This window comes from Colobus angolensis, unplaced genomic scaffold, assembly GCF_000951035.1.
Source record: "Colobus angolensis palliatus isolate OR3802 unplaced genomic scaffold, Cang.pa_1.0 Scaffold16, whole genome shotgun sequence".
Lineage (NCBI taxonomy): Eukaryota > Metazoa > Chordata > Mammalia > Primates > Cercopithecidae > Colobus > Colobus angolensis.
Window position 1 is genome coordinate 11,485,505 of NW_012114710.1, and position 5,414 is coordinate 11,490,918.

Here is a 5,414-nt window from a genome sequence, read left to right on the forward strand (position 1 = left end):
TTTCTGTACGTTAACTTTGTTTCAAAATACAAATATATTTTAACATTGCTGGCTCTGAACAACATTAAATTGATTTTAGAACGTGAAAGATAAGAGCCTTAATCAACCATCTCCGCTAAGGAGATCTGGGAGTTTGGAGAGATACGTAAAGCACCATGGTTCCGCTGAAGGGGTTGTTCTCCATTGGCACCTGAAAGGCAGGATTGGGGTGTGGCTTCCTCATGCCTGAGCCAGTGTGCTTTGTTCTGTTCCTGAAACGCAGACAATGCACCTAAGCTTGTCGCTCAGAGCCTTTTTTCTAGATCTAAATGGAAACAACACATGAGTATTTGATCAGCACAAATTCCCTCCAATTGCTAGATAAAAGAGCTGACTGCACATGCCCTAGTAAGGCCTGGCCAATGGCTTTTTTTAATTCTGTGAGAAGCACGGTGTTTGTCTTCAGTAGAGATTACATCAAATCCTGGTGATTTTGCCTCCTCTAAGTTTCTCGACTTACCCACTTTTTCCTTCTCCACTACTATTTCTCTATTCTAAAGTAGTATATTATCTCACTTACCTGGGAATAACTTCCTAGAATGGATCCTCCTTTCTCCATACTGTATCTCCTCCCACCCAATTGTTTTTCCTATAGTTAGCATTGACCTTGTAGAATGCACACCTGCTCTCATCCATGTCCATCAATGCTGCTGCCCTCCCGTCCACCACTACCACCTCAATGGCCTCTCATCTCTCTGATGAAAGAAAAACTTCAGAGTGCTCTGAGGGAGGCAAGGAGGCGGGGGAGGCGGCAGCGAGCGGCGAGTAGTGGAAACGCTGCTTCTGAGGGGAGCCCAAGACCACCGGTTCTAACGAGTTCAAGCTGAACCAGCCACCCGAGGATGGCATCTCCTCGGTGAAGTTTAGCCCCAACACCTCCCAGTTCCTGCTTGTCTCCTCCTGGGACACGTCCGTGCGCCTCTACGGTGTGCCAGCCAACTCCATGCGGCTCAAGTAGCAGCACACCGGCGCCGTCCTGGACTGCGCCTTCTACCATCCAATGCAGGCCTGGAGTGGAGGACTAGATCATCAATTGAAAATGCATGATTTGAACATTGATCAAGAAAATCTTGTTGGGACCCATGATGCCCCTATCAGATGTGTTGAATACTGTCCAGAAGTGAATGTGATGGTCACTGGAAATTGGGATCAGACAGTTTAATTGTGGGATTCCAGAACTCCTTGTAATGCCGGGACCTTCTCTCAGCCTGAAAAGGTATATATCCTCTCAGTGTCTGGAGACCGGCTGATTGTGGGAACAGCAGGCCGCAGTGTTGGTGTGAGACTTACGGAACATGGGTTACGTGCAGCAGCACAGGGAGTCCAGCCTGAAATACCGGACTCGCTGCATACGAGCGTTTCCAAACAAGCAGGCTTATGTATTAAGCTCTATTGAAGGCCGAGTGGCCGTTGAGTATTTGGACCCAAGCCCTGAGGTACAGAAGAAGAAGTATGCCTTCAAATGTCACAGACTAAAAGAAAATAATATTGAGCAGATTTACCCAGTCAATGCCATTTCTTTTCACAATATCCACAATACATTGCCACAAGTAGTTCTGATGGCTTCGGAAGTATTTGGGATCCGTATAACAAAAAGCGACTGTGCCAGTTCCATCGGTACCCCACGAGCATCGCATCACTTGCCTTCAGTAATGATGGGACTATGCTTGCAATAACATCATCATATATGTATGAAAAGGATGACACGGAACACCCCGAAGATGGTATCTTCATTCGCCGAGTGACAGATGAAGAAACAAAACCCAAGTCACCATGTACTTGACAAGACTTCATTTGCTTAAGTGCCATGTTGATGATAATAAAACAACTTGTGCTCCCCAAAGGTGGATTTATTAATATTAAAGAAACCAGGAAAAATATTAATTTTAAAATTATAACAACCTGAAAATAATGGAAAAGAGGTTTTTGAATTTTTTTTTTAAATAAACACTTTCTTAAGTGCATGAGATGTTTGATGGTTTGCTGCATTAAAGGTATTTGGGCAAACAACATTGGAGGGCAGTGACTGCAGTTTTGAGAATCAGTTTTGACCTTGATGATTTTTTGTTTCCACTGTGAAAATGAATGTTTGTAAATAAATGTAATAAAAATCCCTTTGCATTCTTTCTGGACCTTAAATGGTAGAGGAAAACGCTCATGAGCCATTTGTTTCTTTTGCTGGTTATAGTTGCTAATTCTAAAGCTGCTTCAGACTGCTTCATGAGGAGGTTAATCTACAATTAAACAGTATTTCCTCTTGGCTGTCCATTATTTTCTGAAGCAGATGGTTCATCATTTCCTGGGCTGTTAAACAAAGTGAGGTTATGGTTAGATTCTTGGGAATCAGCTAGTTTTCCATCGTATTAGGGTGCAGAAGGAAAACTAATAAGAAAACCTCCTAATATCATTTTGTGACTGTAAACAATTATTTATTAGCAAACAATTGGTCCCAGAAGGGCAAATTGTTTGAGTCAGCAATGAGCTGAGAAAAGACAGAGCGTATCTGTGTATTTGGAAAAATAATTGTAACGTAATTGCAGTGCATTTAGACAGGCATCTATTTGGACCTGCTTCTATCTCTAAATGAATTTTTGGAAACATTAATGAGGTTTACATATTTCTCTGGCATTTATATAGTTCTCACGTCCATTTCAGTTGACCAGCAGCTGGTGATTAAGGTTAAGAAGAAAAAAATTATAGTGAAAATGAGATTCATTTCAATGTAATGCACTAAAACAGAACACGAACTTAGCTTGGCCTATTCTAGGTAGTTCCAAACAGTATTTTTGTTGTCAAACTTTAAAATTTATATTAATTTGCAAACGTATGTCTCTGAACAGGACCTCGACCTTTCCTGAGATTTATTTTATCCATGATGTATTTTTTTAAAATTCTTTTGATACAGAGAAGGGCCTTTTTTTTTTAACATTTCAGTGAAAACTTGGTGTAAGTCTGAATCCATCTTTGGAAATGTATTTTCTTCATTGTAGGTCCACCTAATCATCCTGTGAAAGTGGTTTCTCTATGGAAAGCTATGTTTGCTTCCGACAAATACATGCTTATTCCTTAAGGAATGTGTTAGAGTTATTACTGTGGATTTCTCTGTTTTCTGTCTTACAAGAAACTTGTCTATGTACCTTAATATTTTGTTTAGGATGAGGAGTCTTTGTGTCCTTGTACAGTAGTCTGAAGAATTCCCCCTTCTGTGCCCTAGTAAGCCCAGTTGCTGTATCTGAACAGTTTGAGCTCTTTTTGTAATATGATCTAAACCCATTATTTCTGTGCTAATAAAGGAGATTCAGAACACTTGGAAAAAAAAAAGGAAAAGGAAAAGTTCAGCCAAATTAAACTTAAAGGAGCTTAAATGAGCAACAAACAATTCACAAATTGGGCAGCCCCCAGAATCACAGCAGATTCACAGAGACTCCAGTGCAGCCACGTGGTGGAAGAATATTTATAGACAAAAAAGGTAAATAACATACAGAAATTGGGAAGTGAGGTACAGAGCAGCTGAACTGGTTACAGGCTGGCGTTTGCCTTGTTTGAACACAGTTTGAACACTCAGCAGTGTATGGCTGGTTGAAGTCCAGCGCTGGGATTGGCCAAGATCCAGCTATTGTTACAGGTGCATATTTCTAAGTTAGGTTCTCAATCTTGTCTACCTATTAAGCTAGGTTGCAGTTTGTCCACAAGGACTCAAATATAGAAGTACAGAGTCCTTCTTGGGTCGTATTTAGTTCACTTTTAACAGCTCCCAAGGTAAAATAGAATACTGTTAACGTGTTTACATGTAGATCTGAGCCGTCCTACCTCTCTGACCTTATCTTGAAGCAACTTCCTTCTCCTTTTCTTTGTTCTATGCTCAAAAGCCTCTTTCAGCCCCTTTTGTTTGCGGTGCTCCCTCCCCCAACAGGGCATCTTCCCCTGCTGCTTTCTGCACCCAGAAGGCATCTTACCATCCTTTTCTCCTTCTTCCTAGGGCTTCATACCTCACACTTCCACAGCCTCAGAGCAGGCTTCTCTTACTTTGGAGGGTAGGCCACTCATCACAGCACTTGTCAGAGTGGTGGTTCTACACTTTTTGTGTGATAATTTAATTAATGAAGCACTTTGAGGGTGAGTACAATCTCTCACAGATGGGCTAACTCAAACTTAATGAAGCAGGCTTAGGTAAACATAGAGAAAGACCTGATTCTGAGCTAAAAATAAACAACCACAGCCCTTGTCAAAAAACAGCAAGCACCGAATGTCACCTAAATAAATTTAAGTTGTTTAAATTCTTTTAAATTCTATTTTTGGAAAGACATTTGTTGAATATAAAAAGTCAGAGAAGCAATTTTATTAAGTTTGATTTCTTACTTTTCTATATTGGACACAGTTGACTTACCTTAAAAATTTTCTTGAGATTTTTAAGTTCTAATCAGTCTTTTTGTTACATTTCGATATGGATCAACTTTATTTTCTTCATTTTTATATGTTTTCATTGTATGTTCTTCAGTTTCTGATCATAGTTATTTTGCCAATGTGATATGCAAAGATGTGTTGTAAGATGCTAATTTTACAGGAATGAAGAGTTGATAGACAACGGCAGCTGATAAAAGGGCTGGAGTTGAACCAGTGGTGTGCTGGTAAATGTTTAATAACTTGCTTTCAGAAAAAATGTACATATCTACGTATATGTACATTATAAATGTTACTGATATAAAGGATGTATCAAACAAAACTTACTAATAATAAACTACAAAGTACTTTTTATTGCAAATTACATGTAGCCAATTGACCCTCACGGGATGCTTTCACTGATATTTGCCAAAATACATCCATACATAGTAAATCTACATTTGCAATTTACGAATAAGTATAGTTTTAAAATAAGTGCTGGTTTATATTTTCATCTATGTTAATAAGTAAGACTAAAGTAAAACAACTAATATATATGTCAAAACTTCACTTGTTTGTCAATGATGTGAGTAACTTCTTTGCTAAACCAGATAACAGTCTTTAAATACTGGAAGATTATTTCTGTGTGTGTGTGTGTGTGTGTGTGTGTGTGTCTGTGTGTGTGTACGCAGTATTCACAATGTAATGAGTAAAGTAAAAACATACTTTTAAGTTTAATCTGTATTGCTAACTTTTTTCTCCATCATCGCTTTTTAAAGTCTAGGCCACTGTCCAATAAAAATACTATGTGAGCCATATATGTATAAATTTCTAATAACTATTTTAAAAATAAATAGATTAAAATTAACCTTGATAATATATCTTATTTGAACAAATATATTCAAAATAGTATAATCTCAAGCTGTTGTAGATATACAAATTATTAGAGATATTTTACTGCCTTTCTCCATACTGCCTTCAAAATCCAATGTATA

The 5,414-nt window shown here is 38.5% G+C and overlaps 1 pseudogene across 1 annotated transcript; it reads left to right on the top strand.

Annotated features, from left to right (window-relative positions):
- The first annotated feature begins 813 nt into the window (after positions 1–813).
- LOC105508259 lies at positions 814–2,630 on the top strand (annotated as a pseudogene). The gene has a single exon (XR_001001230.1). The product of XR_001001230.1 is annotated as a mitotic checkpoint protein BUB3 pseudogene (transcript).
- The last annotated feature ends 2,784 nt before the right edge of the window (positions 2,631–5,414 follow it).